This window comes from Petromyzon marinus, chromosome 50, assembly GCF_048934315.1.
Source record: "Petromyzon marinus isolate PM22_M1 ecotype Great Lakes invasive population chromosome 50, UKy_Petmar_22M1.pri1.0, whole genome shotgun sequence".
Classification (NCBI taxonomy): Eukaryota; Metazoa; Chordata; class Hyperoartia; order Petromyzontiformes; family Petromyzontidae; genus Petromyzon; species Petromyzon marinus.
Window position 1 is genome coordinate 1,059,088 of NC_133716.1, and position 24,279 is coordinate 1,083,366.

At 39.3% G+C, this 24,279-nt stretch overlaps 2 pseudogenes; both read right to left on the reverse strand.

Annotated features, from left to right (window-relative positions):
* Positions 1–7,363: 7,363 nt before the first annotated feature.
* Positions 7,364–9,519, reverse strand: LOC142931174 (interferon-induced very large GTPase 1-like; annotated as a pseudogene).
* A 319-nt stretch (positions 9,520–9,838) lies between these two features.
* LOC142931175 (up-regulator of cell proliferation-like) lies at positions 9,839–10,584 on the reverse strand (annotated as a pseudogene).
* Positions 10,585–24,279: the final 13,695 nt, after the last annotated feature.

Below are 24,279 nucleotides of genomic sequence, written 5' to 3' on the forward strand. Positions count from 1 at the left end.
TGAAATGTTCACGTCCCAAAAAATATAATCGGCATACTAACCTATGCCGTTTTTGGCCAATATTGGCCAAATTTTTACAGCTTTATTTTTCGATGAAAGTTAATTCCTCCATTGTATTTAGCCTTAGTATGCAATGTGTTAGACTAAAAGTGGAAAATTTCACGATGAAATGTTCACGTCCCAAACAGAAAATCGGCACACTAACCTATGCCGTTTGTTGCAAAAATTGGACGCATTTTTACAGCTGTATTTTTAACAAAAGTGCATTCCTCGGTAGTGTTTAACATTAAAAGTGGGAAATTTCACCATGACAATTTATGAAACAAAAAGCAAATCGCATACTAATCTATGTGACATTTGCCAAAAATTGTCCCACTTTTCATAGATGTATTTTTCTGCAACAAGTCCTTTCCTTGGTTGGGGTTAGCCTTAGTATGCTATATATTACATAAAATGTGCAAAAATTTTACGATTACATTTTCACGTCTCAAAAGGAAAATAAGCGTACTAACCTATGCCGTTTTTGACCAACATTTTCATAATTTTCATAGCTAGATTTTCCAAGAAAAAGTGAATTCCTCCATTTTGTTTAGCATTAGTATGCCATATGTTACATTAAAAGTGGGAAATTTCTCCATGAACATTTAAAGAAAAAAAAGGAAATCGGCATACCGTTATTTGGCGAAATTTGCCCCATTTTCCTAGCTTTATTTTCCAATATAAAGTGCATTCCTTGGTTGTTTTTAGCCTTAGTATCCTATATATTATGTAAAAAAGGAGGGGAATTTCATCCATGAAATTTTCGAGAATGAAAAGTAAATCGGAATACTGTTCCGTTTTTAACCTAAATAACCCCAATTTTCACAGTTTATTTTGGACAAAAGTTCATTCCTTTATTGTATTTAGCCTTATTATGCTATGTATTAGATTAAAAGTGGAAAATTTCACGATGAAAAATAAGTGCATTTACAATGAAATTTTCCCGTCCAACAAAAAGAAAATCGGCATACTCACCAATGCCGTTTTGGCCAATACTGGCCAAATTTTTACAGCTTTATTTTTCAACCAAAGTGCATTTCTCGGTTGTGTTTAGCCTGAGAATCCTATATATTACATTAAAAGTGGAAAATGTCACCATGAAATTTTAAAGTAAAAAAAAGCAAATCGGCATACTAACCTATGCCGTTTTTGACCAAAATTTTCATAATTTTCATAGCTAAATTTTCCAAGAAAAAGTGAATTCCTCCATTTTATTGAGCATTAGTATGCTATATATTACATTAAAAGTGGGAAATTTCTCCATGAACATTTAAAGAAAAAAAAGGAAATCGGCATACCGTTATTTGGCGAAATTTGCCCCATTTTCATAGCTTTATTTTCCAATAAAAAGTGCATTCCTTGGTTGTTTTGAGCCTTAGATCCTATATATTATGTAAAAAAGGAGGGGAATTTCATCCATGAAATTTTCGAGAATGAAAAGTAAATCGGAATACTGTTCCGTTTTTAGCTTAAATAAGCCCAATTTTCACAGTTTATTTTGGACAAAAGTTCATTCCTTTATTGTATTTAGCCTTATTATGCTATGTATTAGATTAAAAGTGGAAAATTTCACGATGAAAAATAAGTGCATTTACAATGAAATTTTCCCGTCCAACAAAAAGAAAATCGGCATACTCACCAATGCCGTTTTGGCCAATACTGGCCAAATTTTTACAGCTTTATTTTTCAACAAAAGTGCAATCCTCGGGTGTGTTTAGCCTTAGTTTTTCTACTCTTTGGTTCTTTCAGTAAAGTCACGTAGGTAAACAATAAAATATAAATAATAAAGCAGTAGAAGTGCTGAACCAGGAAGAACACAGTGAGAGAGTTGCTACAACAAAGGGGTTATTTATGTTTGAGGGGCATTTAGCTCAAGGGCAAGCAAGCGGGGTCTTAGCTGGAACGGATTCCCATTCCCGCACGCAAGCACATCAGTTGTGTTAATGGGGGAGATTAGGGGGAGAGAGATTAGGGAGAGAGATTGGCATGTCAAAGTAAATGAGCTTCCGTCACCGTATAAGAGCACCGTCGCCGCACATGCGCAGAGCAGCAGTGTTAATGGGAGATTAGCACTATGTTAATAAAATATATTAGGGAGAGAGATTGGGGAGATTAGCAAGTTAATTTCAAGTCTATGTGTAGCGCAAGCTGTGGCCAGGCCTGCGCTGTGAGAGGCAAGAGCGTCAACGCAAGAGAAACACCGCAACAGTGGCCATGCCAGTGAGACACACAGCCAATAAAACATTAAGAACCATCGATACATCGAGGCTAAGGGAGCAGAGGTGGCCGTGTTAGCGAGACCCCAGCCCGTTAATGCAAAGGCACCTAACATGGCAATGCAACTCAGAGAGTCGGAGATAACAGACAAACGGCAGGAATGATGGAAGCATCACAGCCAGTTATGACTTCACCTGGTTAATAACGTCCTTCCAATGAAGGTACTCTGCAAATCCACTGGCTATCAAAAAAGATTCATTCATGAAGCCATCCAGATATATTAACACAGACACAATTTCAACCGAGAAGATGGGTACAAGCCGAGCAATCATTGGAAGGACGTTATTAACCAGGTAAAGTCATAACTGGCTGTGATGCTTTCATTTTACCTGCCGATGTTAGCAGTTATTTCCGACTTTCTGAGTTACATTACCTTGTTAAATGTCTTTACGTTAACAGGCTAAATGTCTCACTGACATAGCCACTGATCCCTTTCCCTCGATGTGGCGGTGGCTCTCATTGCTTAATAGGATGAATGTCTCACTGGCACGGCCACCGTTGCGGTGGTTCTCTTGCGTTGACATGCTGGACTCTCGCAGTGCAGCGGCCAACGCCGCAGCTTTTGTTGCCCACGAGGTGGCGGTGTGTCCGGTTCTCTGACACTGACTTGCCAATCTCATTAACACAGCCACTGCTGTGGGAGCCGTCTCACATTGACATGCTAATCTCTAGCAATACAATGGCGTCTTCAGCACCGGAGTCGTGGGGTTACATTAACAGATTGACATGCTAATCTCTAGCAATACAATGGCAGGCTCTCCGATCTTACATTTACATGTAAATTCCATCTCTAGCCCTGCCCACTTACCCTTGGGTTGCACCCTTATGAAACCTATATAACCTCTTGCTGCAGCAGCTCTTCCGCAATATTTCTCCTGCCTCAGCAATTCACCAGGTGTGTTGTTTCACCTGAAGACGATTGCTCGTGTTGCGATCGAAGCGTCGTGATTTTTTATTAATATTTTTCTAAGTGACTTTACCAAAATACCCAAAGAGTATGAATTCCTGCAGTCACGAAAGCTTCAAGTCAAGATTTAGTTATACATCATTCCCACTCATTTCTGTGTATCCATTTGACGTCTTCACGTGCTGCTCGTGACACTCTCACAGGCGTGACGCCACTTTTGCACACACCCTGGAGGATAAAAAACATTCATAGTGGAGAGACTTTATTCTGTGTTGAACATTATCACAGCGGGTTCTCCTGAGCAATGCGGGTTGGGCGACTCGATCTTCAGAATGCATTCCACAAGACATAGTTTCCAATAATCTTTGCACCGTTTATTAAATCCCACTCGTATAGTATGTGGATAAATGAAAGCTCGATTAGATGCAGAGTAAATACAAACCACTGTCAAAAATCATGCACCAAATACAAATAATTTTACAAAGAGAGGCCTATCGATATGAATGCGATTTAACCGGCAAACTAAGGATACATGACAACCGTAACAATATTTATATGTTTGTAATTTTAAAGAGTAACTGTGCAATCATTACAAACCACACAATTACTATATAATGCTTTTACATACTACCGTATCATGCTTATACGTACAATGTTTAACCACACGGTTTGCGAGTCATCACTTTCCAGACAAACGCGTCGACTCCATCCACCAGCTATTGGTGGAAATACGAAGCGGTCTCTTGAGTCCTCTGGACGCGAGACGGTTTCCTGCTCTCGTGCACGAATCCATCGAGGACTCAACATCCCGCCTCAGATAATTTCCTCAGCCAACATCATTTGCTTAATTTCAACAAACAAAAACAAATCACACATTCGATTTTTGAGCGTGGTGGTGCACACTCCTCTTAGTTCAGCGCTTTGGAAGCAAGGGTTGGTGGGTGTGTGACAATATCCATCCCACAAGCCGGCGAGGTGACCAGGTTAAAGGATTGCCACAATGGGGCTCGGCTTCTATCGAATACTTTAGGTTAGTTCCACAGCAAAACAAACATCCAAATGTGGGAAGCTTCTAAAAGAGTCGACAAAGTCAGCGAGGCTTTATTGGGCATATTCACCAATTATGTATTGATCACTTGATTTTAATCATTGATGCTTTTATGCCTTTACCACTTTATTTTACTGGAATGTTCTGCCGACCTAATATTGACCCACTGATGTTCTTTATCTAGCCAGGTGACATGTGGCCATATTATTTGTTGATAATCACAGCTGTGTGATCAGGAAGGATGTTGAGCCTCGGAGTGCCTGACAAATATCTACTTACATCAGACAGTCAAATAAACCACTAAACAATTCCACATTTATATTCTTAGCTCTTTCGGTAAAGTCACGTTGAAGGGAAACAATAAAATAATAATATATATAAAACAATAATACAAACCGACACACCTGATGACGACCGTTTGTGTTATGGTCGAAACGTCGTGAGAATTTTTATTGTTTTATATATTTTATTATTTTATTGTTTCCCTTCAACGTGACTTTACCGAAAGAGCTAAGAATATGAATTACTGCAGTCACGAAAGCTTTAAATCAAAATTCCACATTTAGTTGAGGAACCTGATTGCTGTACTTGGCTCTGTAGATCAACTGGTTGGCCTGCTGGTCGATGGCTACCACACACATGAGCTGCTTTACCCACCACCCGTGCCTCAAAAGCTCTGAGTAACAGGTGCACACTTTATTTTAGATACCGATGTTTAGAAAGTAATGCTGCAGTGACTCGGAGGCCTTAAACCTACCCTTCACCCCATCTCTATCCATTGAATGGGCTCTCATCCACAGAGCCCATTCACTGCATGAGCTCCAATGTAGAGCAGCAATGTTTTCCATTACAAGAGTATTTTTTTATAACAGTGCAACCTTGTTTGGCTATCAACTTGGGCACGTGGGAGCTCTGGTCCTTGAATACAACGGGCTCACTGTGTCAGTGACGCCTCCCGTATTGATGTCCATGTTGATATCAACTGGTGATGTCTGGCTTCAGTGCTTCAACTGTCTCAGTGGTGACTATCGATATCTGTCCACTCTAAACTCATGTCTTCATGATGTACTCGCGTTTTGATGTTGTGATGTCTTCATGGGTTGATGGAGCAGAATGTAGACTGCACAGTAAAACGATCTCATGGTTAATGTAGAACAGATAGACGTGGTCGTGCAGCACAGTGTCATGGATCTGATGTCTTGGACGTTCATCTGGTGTATTGTCGTAGATATCTGTAAGTTGCCCTCTTGCAAAAAAGGCCTGTATGGATAACCTTGAGGACGGTTTAACACGGAGGCTTTTGCGACCAATATCATCCATAATACAGTTCTTTTGGGTTAGATCGCATGAATATAAATGTGTAATTAAACCCGCCACCATCCGATATAGCCAATTAGTGAGGTTTGTCACGTAAACAGAACGTGGCCAATTCGTCACTAGTACAGCACACCGGTTGGGTATTGGAGAGCAAATCCACAACAATTACAATCTTAGTACGATGTTTCCCCAGTAACTACAACTAGCTTCATCAGGCGACAGCCAGATTTGGGCATCTTTGGTGGGAGCACCTTTTTGATGGAGAGGCAAGCTGACAATAGCCTGGGACTTGTGTCATCATACAAAAGCGCACACACACACACACATAAAGGATTCGTTTCACAAACACACTAACGCACAATTAAAATAAGTAACTTATGATATGTTCCTCTGGGAGATGTGGTAGATTTTAAAGGGATTTGGCTTTGCCCCCTTTATCCAGAAAACATCTGGATCACATCCTGCTTCACGTCCTTGATGGATTTCCAGTCGTCAGGAATAACTGTCGGTTTGAGTCCTCGTTCTGCAGCAAATCTCTCATTGTGCTTCCACAGCACGAACTTCCAGAAGGATGGGATCTCCATGTCTGCTGCTGCTGGGATGTCCCAGGATTCGTAGATTTTGTTGACAGTGCGGTACGACTGTATTCTATATCTTTCCATTGTGTACTTGCATTTTTGAATGTATGGCGTCCGATAAACCACGAAGTTGATTTTCTTGCTACAGAAGTTGTGCATACTTCAGCGGACAACTGATTCGTGTTGCGTTGCTGCTTAAACAGACTGAGGGTAGTGCATCGTGGCCCTGTGTTCTCTATGATGATGGCCAATCTCGTCACAGGGAGCCCCGCACAGGGGACACTTTTCACCACAGCCAGCAGCCACCTTGAGGAGCTTCTCATGCGGCTTCACGGATAGAACTTCCAGCATCCCCTCAACATCACACGACTCACTGCATTCACCTACAGCGCTCATCTCTCTGTCGAGACATTTATTTAGTTCATCAGAAAACGTGCTGGCGTCGCATGTCTCCTCAGATTGTAAGAAACCAATAACAGTGTTGAAATTTAACCGTATTTCATTCGGCAAATTCGTATTTATACAACTTAAAATAGCTAACAATGTCCCATCTCGGATATGTGTTTCTGATTTTTCCAGAGATGCCTTGATCTGTTTAGCCATTTCACTCAAAATGGTATTTTTTAAGTGGCATATATTATGGAGCACATTTGTAGGTTTCTCTTTAGAATACTCTAAAACTTTGTTTTTTATACACGATTTTGTGAAACTGTCATTGTTGTCTAAAAAGTCTAGATAACATGAAACATCGTCTATTTCCAACAGTTGCAAGAGAGTATTCAATTCAAGAGTTTTACGGCTGGAATAAGACCCAACCTTTCTCATGTTCTTCACTATCTCTTCCCCCAGACGTTTGTTTAAGTGTTTTGACACTGCAGGGCCAAGGCAGTCTTTGTAAATTAATGCAGTCAACCACTTTAATTTCTCATCCTTGTCTTTCTTATTTCCAGCCTCATACAAAGTTGTGAAATTATTGAAATACTTCACTTTCATTTCTTCAAGTTTAATTGATGGATCATTTTGATTTAAAAAGGTCTCATGGTGGCTTGTGGAACGTGCAATAGCGATACAACAAATATAATATTTAATGTCTATTATGAACTTATTCTTGTATTTCTTATCAGGTTGTTGATTCAAAAGGTCATCTACATTCTTCAGCAGTTCGTCCCAGTAATAAGGACAGTAATCTGCATTATTGTTACATTTTATTTAGACAAAAGTTTCACAATTTTCTATTAATTCATCTGAAATGTTCCATAATTCTTTAGGGTCTGTGACAAGACGACGAGTTGGTAAACGTTTATTAGACAAACTGGCTAGATGTTAATTTTATACCTCGAATTTACCCTTGTTTGAGGAAGCTGTAGTTGGATTACTTAATATTGCGTTTACCATTCCTTCGTGCTGATTTATGTTTTTGCGAAAGGAGTTTTCCATGTCAAGTCTTATCGTGCTTTGTCACGGTAAATGTTGTCAATTGAGGGACTGATGTTAACCAAATGCGCTCATATTCCTGTCGAAGCTGTTCGTGTCCCAAAGGTTTTCCTTCACGTTTCTTCAGAAGCTTGTGAACATTGTCTGATATATTTTGGGAGCAATCGTTACTTATTTTTTCTAAAAATGCATTTGATTTTTTCCTAGCGAGAAACTCTGAACATTTAGCAAGAGTGTTATCCAGAAGTTCTCTTTGTAAATGATCAGCACTAATGCAAAGATCCTGCTTGTATTTTACAACAACATTGAAAGTTAAGTTTTGGTCAAATAAATAATTTATGTGTTTTTTAATCATGTCTTTGCCATTGTTTGCTTCAGTTGTAGCTTGTTATATTAATGTTTGATGCAGATTAGCAACTGTTTATTGTGAGGCCTTTTCTATGCCGAGCTCTGCAACATGTAAGAAATCAATCATGCTCTTACGGAAGATCCACTCCCATTCTGCAAACTTTTGATTAAGTTCATTGTAGGCTTTAACAACAAGTGTGTTTCTGAATTGGAATATATAAGTTTCATTTTTCACATTGCGCCAAATGTCGTTTATCCACTGGCTTCATTCTGATATTGTGCAACAACATTCTGACGCATTTTTTTCTTTAGATGACCTGAGAAGATATCTCTTTAATCGATAAACCTTCTCACTGTATCCATCACTAACCGAAGCCATACAAGAAGTGCCATGAAACAATCCAGGGATGAAGTAGTTGTCTTGCATCAGATCATATTTAATAACATCACTGAACTCTTTATAGTACAGCTGTTTGTGCTCCATTTCCGCAGCAGATATCGTTAATGCGTTGAGCTGATCAAGCAGTTCCTTTTTAGCTTGCATGTTGTTTTCTTCAGCAGATACATCTCCAGAATTTTGATGAACGAACACGCAATGTGGCTTTTTATTTGCCACCGTCATCCTTAGGAAAACATGTACAACCATCTGCAGAATCTCTTTCATTTCCTCAGCATTTTCCATCGCCAGATTAATGAGAGTAAGATCGCTTAATCCAATGACCACGGTTGCCAGCTCATTGTCACGTTCATGACAGTTATCCAGTTTTGCCAGCTTAGGGGATTTCAGTCCTTCTGTGTCAATCACGAGAAGAAAGTCAAACCCGAGCTCTCGCTTTGAGTCGTCGTCAATGGGGACGAGCTGCATGAAAGCGCCGCGTGTGCAGCGACCACTGCCCACTGCGAACTGCAGCCCAAACTTGGTGTTGAGAGGCGTGGACTTCCCTGAGCTCTGCACCGCCCAGCACCGTCAGCACGAACACGCAGGGGTCCCGGCCCAGCTTTTTTCGGACTTCTCCGAACACTTCTGTGATCCAGTCAATGGGAATGCAGCCAGCATCTCCATCTAGGAGCTCCATGGGAACCCCTTTCAAGAAGAGCTCAGCCATAGTGGCTGGAAGGCGCTCGTGAGCATTTTCAGATTTTCACACCTTGGATGCTTTGTAGATCTGTCCAATCTCACGCATGAAATTCTCCAAGCCAAGTGAAGAAGATGTCATCATTTTTGAAAGTTTATTTAACTCTTCTTTTACATCTGCAGTTGATTTTAAAAGTTATTGGTATTTTCCTCGCAATAGAAAAAGAGCTCGTCTGAACAAAGCATCCAGTTCCATGCTCATGGACTGTAAGAAATACATTTTCATTTCCGCAGGAAGATCAAGAATTGCCGAAGCAAATGTTTGCATTGCTTGTGAAAGACCCTTTCCCGATTGCTGCTGCCTCAGTTGAAGTTTTCTGTCTTCAATTTCGCGATTGTAAGCCTCGAAAGTTTGATCTCTTCTCCTTTTTGAGTGACACTGCTCCTTGGACAGCTCTGCCCATTTCTGCCACAATTCTCCCTGGCAAGGCAACATAATCGCCTTAACTTCACTCAAGTTAGACTTGTTAACATTCCCAAGTATGCTATCAACTGAGTGCTTGCTTTTAGTACACAAGTCAACATATTCATCTATCTCAGTATTCAATTCCTGTTGAACTTTTGTAGCCATTTTTTTCTAAAGTTCTGGTTTAATTCTTACTCTTTAATAATATGTCAGTGATTGTCTTTTGTAAAGTAGTTTTATTTTTCTTCTCATTTCGTTTGTCCATGAAACAAAAATTGTTTTGATTCAAAGACAAGCTTTTGGAAAAAAGCTTTAGTTTTTTTAGGACTTTTTCATCTGTTCTATTTCTTTAATTGATTGCCAGGAACATTGGGGAATTGGAATTAAAATTTGAGGATAAGAACTCACACTCTTCATCCCCAAAGTTTTCAACAAAGATGAACATCGCATCAGCAGTACGTTTCAGAACCTGGAGCTGATGTGGGTGATCTCTGATGTCACCTCGGAGATTAACACCGTGAATATGTCAGGGAATAAATCCAACTGTGATTCCCCACATGGCAGGTAAAAGCACATTTACACCATGCCTTTTGAAATGGATCGGCAACAATCACCACATTCCATGGCTCGGTGAACAAAGAACTCATGGTTTTCATTGCTAAGGACTGAGTTGATTCACTCCCACTTAGAAACACTGCAGTCACCCAGCCGCACGAAGGATATTATTGGCATGGGAGTAGTAACCATCGAATCCTCCCTGTATCCCCTTCTGGTCTCTCCATCGTGCGGCCTCCACTTGTGAACAACTGGCCGCATGGCCCAGAGCAGGAAGGTGACGTTGCCCTTGCCTGGGTCGGGAAGCAAAAGTGGCAGCGCAAAATGACACCGAGACATCTTCACCATGAGCACCTGCTGCAAGAGGCTGTCACAGCAGAGAAACACCGCGGTGACCAGATCCAGTATGCTGACCGAGTCAGCTTCTGCTTCTGTGTCAGGTAACAACTCATTCAAAAACGAAGCGTTCGACGAGTAATCCTGTCTTAGTGACTCTGGAGCATCAATATCTATCGTCCTGGATTTTGAATTTGCTTTCATTATGTTATGTAGAAAGTGCATGGCAATGTTTCCCATTGATATTGAATCATCTCTGGCGAGAACAACTTTATCAATCTTTAGAACATCACTAAGTGTTAATTTATTGGGATAGTATTTTGTCAAATTTTGTTTACTTAGAATAGCGTGGAAGTCACTTTTATTTGTAATCATAGAGTTAATGTTACGAATAAAATCAGTATCTTCCTCTTGATATTCTTCCGTTCTTCCAACTTCAGCACGGTTTAAAAACATAAACACAATTTTGTAAAAACATGACATTGCCAGTGTTACATTGAAGGTACAACGTTGGATAGGAGATAAACTCATCGTTTTAATCCATATAATCTGCTATTGCATGCAAAATATATCGTCATATTTATGAAGTGCAATTATTGTCAGAATCTGTATTCATACTGGAGGAATCCGATGCACTATGACCAGGAGGGGCAAGTCAGAATGTTACAACAACAAACAATGCAAAAACCCGATAGGAGTGCAAGAAACAACAATATTATAATAGGAGTTTCCCCTTTTGTCTGGCAACACAACAGCTGTGTTCAGATGTTAAAACACCAAACTGAAACCTTTTACAAGGAATCATGTCTGCATTAACCACAATACTTGTGGTCAGAGTGCAAACAAAAGACTCTGATAATATATGCATTGTCCTTGAAACTAATTGGTCCACACCAGAGACAGTTTGGTGTTATAACATCTGAACACAGCTGTTTTGTACTGGCAAAGGAGGCCCTATGAGATACATATATATTATACGTATTTTTTATTTCACCAGGTAAAGCTATTAGCTTTTTGTTCAGAAGCAACCGGGGCACAAATACTAGTACATCACAAATAATAGCTCAACAAAGTGTCTTATCGCATGGAAATTTATAGCAGCTAAATAATATCAAGAATTTAAACGCACATTAATTCTAAATGTGAAGTGAAAAATCGAAGGACCCGGAGAAAAAAATCCACGCGACCACAGGGAGAACATGGACACTCCAAATATATAGGGGTCACAGTCGGGATTGAACCCCTGACCTCCCGTAGACCACACGAGGAAGATAACATCCTTTCACCACGGTGCCCCTTTAATAGAATAAAATTAATACATGATGTGAGTTCAAATTGTATTAGTACATCAATTCCCAAGCTTGGGAAAGGCAGTAAAACAACAAGTATCAGACCATACTAAGACAGAAGATAGTAGCCTCTCAATAAGAATCAAAGTTACAAATCACTTGCAAATGTGGCCATATCCAGTACTTATCTTCTGCTTCAGAATATTTTTTGAAGGCAGATTTATGATGCTAAGGGAGGAAGCAAGGTTGTTCCAAAACGTTGATGCTGTAAAACATTGTTCTTGTGCAGCTGTATAGAAATGAAAAGTTACCCAAAACAAATCTGTGAATTTAGACAATAGACCACCCTCATGCTTAAAAGATTATTTTGACTAAATTATTTGGCCACTAGAACTGAAAGATTGCGTATGGCCTCGTTTAATCGTACGAAAGGGCAGACAAAAGAGAAAAAAATGTAGTTGTGATGTTGGAGGTAGTTGAACTGATATGGTACGACCGAGTAGCATTTCCTTCAACATAGAATCCTTGTCATGATTTAATATCAACAACAGTATGGATATTCCCGTCATGATTTAATATCAGTAGCAGTATAAATATTCCTGTTTAGATATTATATATATGTGTGGTGGTAACTCTGTAAACACACACACGCTACACAGTACTAACAAGAGCGGGGTCATTGATAACCCTGACCAAGACCCCGCCTGAGGGGTAGAGGCTGTGGAGTGTGTGTGTGGGTGATCCCCCAGAACCCTGCCCCTAGGCCAGGGGTGGGCACATTTTTTGACTCGCGGGCCACAATGGGTTCTAAAATTTGACAGAGGGGCTGGGCCACTCCCGGTCAAAGTGCGCCATCTAATGGGGAAATGGGGGCATTACAGGAGAAATGTAAAATTTAATTTAATAATAATATTTGGACAAGATCGGCAGGCCGGATTAAAAAGCCCAACAGGCCATATACGGCCCGGGGGCCGTACTTTGTCCATGTCTGCCGTAGGCAGAAAGCAGGATAAACAAACACAGATCGGTTGGGCTTCCTGTGGCCAGAACCCCTCCTGAGGGGAGGGGGCTGCGGGGGATCTGTGATCCCTCAGAACCCCGCCCCTCGGTGGGGAATCGTATAAAAGGCGGGCTCCTGAGAGCAGAGCTCAGTTCGCCTGGAGCCCAAGTCGAGGAGCCACCTGGAGACGAGACCCTGGACCCCAAGCCCCGACGTCCTTTTTAGGGCCGGGTCTGGACGGGCCAGTGGTCAGAGACCCACCGGTGCCAGCGGTGGGTCAGCCTCCTTAGCTCCAGCCAGCCGGAGGGCTATAGGAGTAGGTCAGTGGCTAGGATAGATAGCCCGGAGGCTGTACCTCCACAGGTTGTGGGTGGAAGGGGCCATTACCCCTTCGTGTTAAGTCCTAGTGAGTGTTGTTAAAGATATAAATAAAACGTATTGCTTCCTACTACGACTCCATCTCCATACACGACTACTACATATGCACAAACATGTTAATCGACTGTAACCTGTTTGTGTAAGAGTTAAGAATATGCAAATAGTGGTGTTAGATAAACATTAAGACGGAAGCTTGTGTTGCCTCTGAAACGTCGTAATTTGATTTAGTTGTTTTCTTTTAATTTAATTTAGTTTTACCTACGTGACTTTACCGAAACTATAATCCCGGTCGTCTCTGAACTGTGCTCCTGACACAGATATTCTGCGTTGACTATTCCACCTGAAGACGGAAGCTTGTGTTGCCTCCGAAACGTCGTTATTTAATTGTTTTCTTTGATTTTGTTTTATTTTATCTACGTGACTTTACCAAATAGAACCAAAGAGTATGAATCCTTGCAATCACGAAAGCTTCAAATCTAGTGATGGTGGCACTCCACGTTGTCTTGGCGTGGTTTTTAATTATTATCATTATTATTGTTGTGATTGCTATTGTTGCTGTGATTGTTGTTTTGCTATTTTGCTCATCATTAAATTTGATTACAAATCTGTAAAAAAGTATATTTATTTATTTTGAATTGGTTAACTTGTATTTCTCTTACTCTTGTATGATGCATTGTATTGTTGCAACTCGCTAACTCCTCAAGCTCTTTATGGACATCTGTGAACAAGTGCGTCATAGCTAATCGGATTCCTCCTCCAGTGATAAAAACAGTCTGATTGGCTGTCTTCACACTCGAGATACTGTGTGGTGTACACTGTGTGTGTACTCACTGTGTGTATACTGTGTAGATCGTGTGGTGCACTGTGTGTACACTGTGTGTGTGTACTCACTGTGTGTACACTGTGTGTGTGGCAAGGTGCTGATAGCGAAGCTCCAGCTGGTTGCTGATACCCCCTTGCTCCCACCGTCACCAAATACTACCACCCCTCGTACCTTCCCCACCTTTCCATTCACCCTACATTGTTCTCCTCCTCTTCTTCAAATACATTTTTATTTTTCGATTTAAAGCTTTCGTGACTGCAAGGATTCATCTTCTTGGTTCTTTCGGTAAAGTCACCACGTAGAATGAGAATAAAAGAATAAAACAAAATGAGACAATAAAATTCTCACGACGTTTCGGCCACAACACAAGTAGCCTTCTTCAGGTGAAGGAACAGAACTGTCGGGACGACAGCGCTTCAATGAACGCTGCTAAGATTCGCAGCGTCTTTTAAGCTGGGTGGGAGAAGTAAAGCGCCTTGACAAAGGAGTTTACATATCAAACAGGAGAATTTAGCATTGAAATAGCTGTGATAAAGTTTTGGATCAGCAGGGTGCTAAAGTCATAAATTAGCATGTAACTGGGAGATTAGCATGATGTTAATGTGAGGGATTAGCATGTGACAGGTCACGGAAATAGCTATGTTAAAGTCAGAGTTTACATATCAACAGAGGCATTTAGTATATGGGCGCTAAAGGACTGCAACTACCCAACTATCATACAATATACCGATGTGAAAAAAAAACTAAGTATAAACTACATCAATATAAGAAATGTACTCAATATATTCTTCAATAAGTTGAGCTATAAACATAGAGTAACTGGGTATACAGTTACTGGGTTTATATCAAAGCACTCGTATATCAAAGCACTCGTAATATCAAAGCACTCGCATATCAAAGCACTCGTAATATCAAAGCACTCGCATATCAAAGCACTCGCATATCGAAGCACTCGTAATATTAAAACTCTCGTATATCAAAGCACTCGTATATCAAAGCACTCGTAATATCAAAGCACTCGTATATCAAAGCACTCGTATATCAAAGCACTCGTATATCAAAGCACTCGTATATCAAAGCAGTCGTATATCAAAGCACTCGTATATCAAAGCACTCGTATATCAAAGCACTCATATATCAAAGCACTTGTAATATCAAAGCACTCGTATATCAAAGCACTCGAATATCAAAACACTCGTAATATCAAAGCACTCGCATATCAAAGCACTCGTTATATCAAAGCACTCGCATATCAAAGCACTCGCATATCAAAGCACTCGTAATATCAAAACACTCGTAATATCAAAACACTCGTATATCAAAGCACTCGTAATATCAAACCACTCGTAATATCAAAGCACTCGCATATCAAAGCACTCATAATATCAGAGCACTCGTATATCAAAGCACTCGTAATATCAAAACACTCGTATGTCAAAGCACTCGTATATCAAAGCACTCGCATATAAAAGCACTCGTAATATCAAAGCACTCGTATATCAAGGCACTCGTATATCAAACCACTCGTAATATCAAAGCACTCGTAATTTCAAAACACTCGTATATCAAAGCACTCGTAATATCAACGCACTCGTAATATCAAAGCACTCATAATATCAAAGCACTCGTATATCAAAGCAATCGTAATATCAAAGCACTCTTATATCAAAGCACTCGTATATCAACGCACTCGTAATATCAAAGCACTCATAATATCAAAGCACTCTTATATCAAAGCACTCGTATATCAAAGCACTCATATATCAAAGCACTCGTAATATCAAAGCACTCGTAAAATCAAAACACTCGTATATCAAAGCACTCGCATATCAAAGCACTCGTATATCAAAGCACTCGTATATCAAAGCACTCGTATATCAAAGCACTCGTAATATCAAAGCACTCGTATATCAAAGCACTCGTATGTCAAAGCACTCGTATATCAACGCACTCGCATATCAAAGCACTCGTAATATCAAAGAAATCGTATATCAAAGCACTCGCATATCAAAGCACTCGTAATATCAAAGCACTCGTATATCAAAGCACTCGTATCTGAAAGCACTCGTATATCAAAGCACTCGTATATCAAAGCATTCGCATATCAAAGCACTCGTATAACAAAGCACACATAATCTAAAAGCACTCGTAATATCAAAGCACTCGCATATCAAAGCACTCGCATATCAAAACACTCGTATATCAAAGCACTCGTATATCAAAGCACTCGCATATCAAAGCACTCACAATATCAAAACACTCGTATATCAAAGCACTCGTAATATCAAAGCACTCGTATGTCAAAGCACTCGTATATCAAACACTTGCATATCAAAGCACTCATAATATCAAAACACTCGTATATCAAAGCACTCATAATATCAAAGCACTCGTATATCAAAGCACTCGTATATCAAAGCACTCGCATATCAAAGCACTCGTAATATCAAAGCACTCGTAATATCAAAACACTCGTATATCAAAGCACTCGTATATCAAAGCACTCGTAATATCAAAGCACCCGTGCATCAAAGCACTCGTATATCAAAGCACTCCTATATCAAAGCACTCGCATATCAAAGCACTCGTAATATCACAGCACTCGTATATCAAAGCACTCGTAATATCAAAGCACTCGCATATCAAAGCACTCGTATATCAAAGCACTCCTATATCAAAGCACTCGCATATCAAAGCACTCGAATATCAAAGCACTCGTAATATCAAAGCACTCGCATATCAAAGCACTCGCATATCAAAGCACTCGCATATCAAAGCACTCGCATATCAAAGCACTCATAATATCAAAGCACTCGTATATCAAAGCACTCGTATATCAAAGCACTCGCATATCAAAGCACTCGTAATATCAAAGCTCTCGTAATATCAAAACACTCGTATATCAAAGCACTCGTATATCAAAGCACTCGTAATATCAAAGCACTCGTGCATCAAAGCACTCGTATATCAAAGCACTCCTATATCAAAGCACTCGCATATCAAAGCACTCGTAATATCACAGCACTCGTATATCAAAGCACTCGCATATCAAAGCACTCGCATATCAAAGCACTCGTATATCAAAGCACTCGAATATCAAAGCACTCGCATATCAAAGCACTCGTATATCAAAGCACTCGTATATCAAAGCACTCGTATATCAAAGCACTCGTAATATCAAAGCACTCGTATATCAAAGCACTCGTATGTCAAAGCACTCGTATATAAACGCACTCGCATATCAAAGCACTCGTAATATCAAAGAAATCGTATATCAAAGCACTCGCATATCAAAGCACTCGTAATATCAAAGCACTCGTAATATCAAAGCACTCGTAATATCAAAGCACTCGTAATATCAAAGCACTCGTATATCAAAGCACTCGTATGTGAAAGCACTCGTATATCAAAGCACTCGTATATCAAAGCATTCGCATATCAAAGCACTCGTATAACAAAGCACTCATAATCTAAAAGCACTCGTAATATCAAAGCACTCGCATATCAAAGCACTCGCATATCAAAGCACTCGTATATCAAAGCACTCGTATATCAAAGCACTCGCATATCAAAGCACTCACAATATCAAAACACTCGTATATCAAAGCACTCGTAATATCAAAGCACTCGTATGTCAAAGCACTCGTATATCAAACACTTGCATATCAAAGCACTCGTAATATCAAAACACTCGTATATCAAAGCACTCAAAATATCAAAGCACTCGTATATCAAAGCACTCGTATATCAAAGCACTCGCATATCAAAGCACTCGTAATATCAAAGCACTCATAATATCAAAACACTCGTATATCAAAGCACTCGTATATCAAAGCACTCATAATATCAAAGCACTCGTGCATCAAAGCACTCGTATATCAAAGCACTCCTATATCAAAGCACTCGCATATCAAAGCACTCGTAATATCACAGCACTCGTATAACAAAGCACTCGCATATCAAAGCACTCGCATATCAAAGCACTCGTATATCAAAGCACTCGAATATCAAAGCACTCGTAATTACAAAGCACTCGCATATCAAAGCACTCGTTATATCAAAGCACTCGCATATCAAAGCACTCGCATATCAAAGCACTCGTAATATTAAAACACTCGTATATCAAAGCACTCATAATATCAAAGCACTCGTATATCAAAGCACTCGTATATCAAAGCACTCGCATATCAAAGCACTCGTAATATCAAAGCACTCGTAATATCAAAACACTCGTATATCAAAGCACTCGTATATCAAAGCACTCGTAATATCAAAGCACTCGTGCATCAAAGCACTCGTATATCAAAGCACTCCTATATCAAAGCACTCGCATATCAAAGCACTCGTAATATCACAACACTGGTATATCAAAGCACTCGCATATCAAATCACTCGCATATCAAAGCACGCGTATATCAAAGCACTCGCATATCAAAGCACTCGTTATATCAAAGCACTCGCATATCAAAGCACTCGTTATATCAAAGCACTCGCATATCAAAGCACTCGCATATCAAAACACTCGTAATATCAAAACACTCGTAATATCAAAACACTCGTAATATCAAAGCACTCGTAATATCAAAACACTCGTAATATCAAAGCACTCGCATATCAAAGCACTCATAATATCAGAGCACTCGTATATCAAAGCACTCGTAATATCAAAACACTCGTAATATCAAAGCACTCGCATATCAAAACACTCGCATATCAAAGCACTCGTATATCAAAGCACTCGTATATCAAAGCACTCGTATGCCAAAGCACTCGTATATCAACGCACTCGCATATCAAAGCACTCGTAATATCAAAGAAATTGTATATCAAAGCACTCGCATATCAAAGCACTCGTAATATCAAAGCACTCGTATATCAAAGCACTCGTATGTGAAAGCACTCGTATATCAAAGCACTCGTATATCAAAGCATTCGCATATCAAAGCACTCGTATAACAAAGCACTCATAATCTAAAAGCACTCGTAATATCAAAGCACTCGCATATCAAAGCACTCGCATATCAAAGCACTCGTATATCAAAGCACTCGTATATCAAAGCACTCGCATATCAAAGCACTCACAATATCAAAACACTCGTATATCAAAGCACTCGTAATATCAAAGCACTCGTATGTCAAAGCACTCGTATATCAAACACTTGCATATCAAAGCACTCGTAATATCAAAGCACTCGTATATCAAAGCACTCGTATATCAAAGCACTCGCATATCAAAGCACTCGTAATATCAAAGCACTCGTAATATCAAAACACTCGTATATCAAAGCACTCGTATATCAAAGCACTCGTAATATCAAAGCACCCGTGCATCAAAGCACTCGTATATCAAAGCACTCCTATATCAAAGCACTCGCATATCAAAGCACTCGTAATATCACAGCACTCGTATATCAAAGCACTCGTAATATCAAAGCACTCGCATATCAAAGCACTCGTATATCAAAGCACTCCTATATCAAAGCACTCGCATATCAAAGCACTCGAATATCAAAGCACTCGTAATATCAAAGCACTCGCATATCAAAGCACTCGCATATCAAAGCACTCGCATATCAAAGCACTCGCATATCAAAGCACTCATAATATCAAAGCACTCGTATATCAAAGCACTCGTATATCAAAGCACTCGCATATCAAAGCACTCGTAATATCAAAGCTCTCGTAATATCAAAACACTCGTATATCAAAGCACTCGTATATCAAAGCACTCGTAATATCAAAGCACTCGTGCATCAAAGCACTCGTATATCAAAGCACTCCTATATCAAAGCACTCGCATATCAAAGCACTCGTAATATCACAGCACTCGTATATCAAAGCACTCGCATATCAAAGCACTCGCATATCAAAGCACTCGTATATCAAAGCACTCGAATATCAAAGCACTCGCATATCAAAGCACTCGTATATCAAAGCACTCGTATATCAAAGCACTCGTATATCAAAGCACTCGTAATATCAAAGCACTCGTATATCAAAGCACTCGTATGTCAAAGCACTCGTATATAAACGCACTCGCATATCAAAGCACTCGTAATATCAAAGAAATCGTATATCAAAGCACTCGCATATCAAAGCACTCGTAATATCAAAGCACTCGTAATATCAAAGCACTCGTAATATCAAAGCACTCGTAATATCAAAGCACTCGTATATCAAAGCACTCGTATGTGAAAGCACTCGTATATCAAAGCACTCGTATATCAAAGCATTCGCATATCAAAGCACTCGTATAACAAAGCACTCATAATCTAAAAGCACTCGTAATATCAAAGCACTCGCATATCAAAGCACTCGCATATCAAAGCACTCGTATATCAAAGCACTCGTATATCAAAGCACTCGCATATCAAAGCACTCACAATATCAAAACACTCGTATATCAAAGCACTCGTAATATCAAAGCACTCGTATGTCAAAGCACTCGTATATCAAACACTTGCATATCAAAGCACTCGTAATATCAAAACACTCGTATATCAAAGCACTCAAAATATCAAAGCACTCGTATATCAAAGCACTCGTATATCAAAGCACTCGCATATCAAAGCACTCGTAATATCAAAGCACTCATAATATCAAAACACTCGTATATCAAAGCACTCGTATATCAAAGCACTCATAATATCAAAGCACTCGTGCATCAAAGCACTCGTATATCAAAGCACTCCTATATCAAAGCACTCGCATATCAAAGCACTCGTAATATCACAGCACTCGTATAACAAAGCACTCGCATATCAAAGCACTCGCATATCAAAGCACTCGTATATCAAAGCACTCGAATATCAAAGCACTCGTAATTACAAAGCACTCGCATATCAAAGCACTCGTTATATCAAAGCACTCGCATATCAAAGCACTCGCATATCAAAGCACTCGTAATATTAAAACACTCGTATATCAAAGCACTCATAATATCAAAGCACTCGTATATCAAAGCACTCGTATATCAAAGCACTCGCATATCAAAGCACTCGTAATATCAAAGCACTCGTAATATCAAAACACTCGTATATCAAAGCACTCGTATATCAAAGCACTCGTAATATCAAAGCACTCGTGCATCAAAGCACTCGTATATCAAAGCACTCCTATATCAAAGCACTCGCATATCAAAGCACTCGTAATATCACAACACTGGTATATCAAAGCACTCGCATATCAAATCACTCGCATATCAAAGCACGCGTATATCAAAGCACTCGCATATCAAAGCACTCGTTATATCAAAGCACTCGCATATCAAAGCACTCGTTATATCAAAGCACTCGCATATCAAAGCACTCGCATATCAAAACACTCGTAATATCAAAACACTCGTAATATCAAAACACTCGTAATATCAAAGCACTCGTAATATCAAAACACTCGTAATATCAAAGCACTCGCATATCAAAGCACTCATAATATCAGAGCACTCGTATATCAAAGCACTCGTAATATCAAAACACTCGTAATATCAAAGCACTCGCATATCAAAACACTCGCATATCAAAGCACTCGTATATCAAAGCACTCGTATATCAAAGCACTCGTATGCCAAAGCACTCGTATATCAACGCACTCGCATATCAAAGCACTCGTAATATCAAAGAAATTGTATATCAAAGCACTCGCATATCAAAGCACTCGTAATATCAAAGCACTCGTATATCAAAGCACTCGTATGTGAAAGCACTCGTATATCAAAGCACTCGTATATCAAAGCATTCGCATATCAAAGCACTCGTATAACAAAGCACTCATAATCTAAAAGCACTCGTAATATCAAAGCACTCGCATATCAAAGCACTCGCATATCAAAGCACTCGTATATCAAAGCACTCGTATATCAAAGCACTCGCATATCAAAGCACTCACAATATCAAAACACTCGTATATCAAAGCACTCGTAATATCAAAGCACTCGTATGTCAAAGCACTCGTATATCAAACACTTGCATATCAAAGCACTCGTAATATCAAAACACTCGTACATCAAAGCACTCATAATATCAAAGCACTCGTATATCAAAGCACTCGTATATCAAAGCACTCGCATATCAAAGCACTCGTAATATCAAAGCACTCGTAATATCAAAACACTCGTATATCAAAGCACTCGTATATCAAAGCACTCGTAATATCAAAACACTCGTATATCAAAGCACTCGTAATATCAAAACACTCGTAATATCAAACCACTCGCATATCAAAGCACTCGCATATGAAAGCACTCGTAATATCAAAGCACTCGTATATCAAGGCACTCGTATATTAAACCACTCGTAATATCAAAGCACTCGTAATTTCAAAACACTCGTATATCAAAGCACTCGTAATATCAAAGCACTCGTATAACAAAGCACTCATAATCTAAAAGCACTCGTAATATCAAAGCACTCGTATGTCAAAGCACTCGTATATCAAACACTTGCATATCAAAGCACTCGTAATATCAAAACACTCGTACATCAAAGCACTCATAATATCAAAGCACTCGTATATCAAAGCACTCGTATATCAAAGCACTCGCATATCAAAGCACTCGTAATATCAAAGCACTCGTAATATCAAAACACTCGTATATCAAAGCACTCGTATATCAAAGCACTCGTAATATCAAAACACTCGTATATCAAAGCACTCGTAATATCAAAACACTCGTAATATCAAAGCACTCGCATATCAAAGCACTCGCATATGAAAGCACTCGTAATATCAAAGCACTCGTATATCAAGGCACTCGTATATCAAACCACTCGTAATATCAAAGCACTCGTAATTTCAAAACACTCGTATATCAAAGCACTCGTAATATCAACGCACTCGTAATATCAAAGCACTCATAATATCAAAGCACTCGTATATCAAAGCACTCGTAATATCAAAGCACACTTATATCAAAGCACTCGTATATCAAAGCATTCGTAATATCAAAGCACTCATAATATCAAAGCACTCTTATATCAAAGCACTCGTATATCAAAGCACTCATATATCAAAGCACTCGTAATATCAAAGCACTCGTAATATCAAAACACTCGTATATCAAAGCACTCACATATCAAAACACTCGTAGTATCAAAGCACTCGTAATATCAAAGAACTCGAATATCAAAGCACTCGCATATCAAAGCACTCGTATATCAAAGCACTCGTATATCAAAGCACTCGTATATCAAAGCACTCGTAATATCAAAGAACTCGTATATCAAAGCACTCATATGTCAAATCACTCGTATATCAAAGCACTCAAATATCAAAGCACTCGTAATATCAAAGCACTCGCATTTCAAAACACTCGCATATCAAAGCACTCGTATATCAAAGCACTCGTATATCAAAGCACTCGTATGTCAAAGCACTCGTATATCAACGCACTCGCATATCAAAGCACTCGTAATATCAAAGCACTCGTATATCAAAGCACTCGTATGTGAAAGCACTCGTATATCAAAGCACTCGTATATCAAAGCACTCGCATATCAAAGCACTCGTATAACAAAGCACTCATAATCTAAAAGCACTCGTAATATCAAAGCACTCGCATATCAAAGCACTCGCATATCAAAGCACTCGTATATCAAAGCACTCGTATATCAAAGCACTCGCATATCAAAGCACTCACAATATCAAAACACTCGTATATCAAAGCACTCGTAATATCAAAGCACTCGTATGTCAAAGCACTCGTATATCAAACACTTGCATATCAAAGCACTCGTAATATCAAAACACTCGTATATCAAAGCACTCATAATATCAAAGCACTCGTATATCAAAGCACTCGTATATCAAAGCACTCGTAATATCAAAGCACTCGTGTATCAAAGCACTCGTATATCAAAGCACTCGTATATCAAAGCACTCGCATATCAAAGCACTCGTAATATCAAAGCATTCGTAATATCAAAACACTCGTATATCAAAACACTCGTATATCAAAGCACTCGTAATATCAAAGCACTCGTGCATCAAAGCACTCGTATATCAAAGCACTCCTATATCAAAGCACTCGCATATCAAAGCACTCGTTATATCACAGCACTCGTATATCAACGCACTCGCATATCAAAGCACTCGCATATCAAAGCACTCGTATAACAAAGCACTCATAATCTAAAAGCACTCGTAATATCAAAGCACTCGCATATCAAAGCACTCGCATATCAAAGCACTCGTATATCAAAGCACTCGTATATCAAAGCACTCGCATATCAAAGCACTCACAATATCAAAACACTCGTATATCAAAGCACTCGTAATATCAAAGCACTCGTATGTCAAAGCACTCGTATATCAAACACTTGCATATCAAAGCACTCGTAATATCAAAACACTCGTATATCAAAGCACTCATAATATCAAAGCACTCGTATATCAAAGCACTCGTATATCAAAGC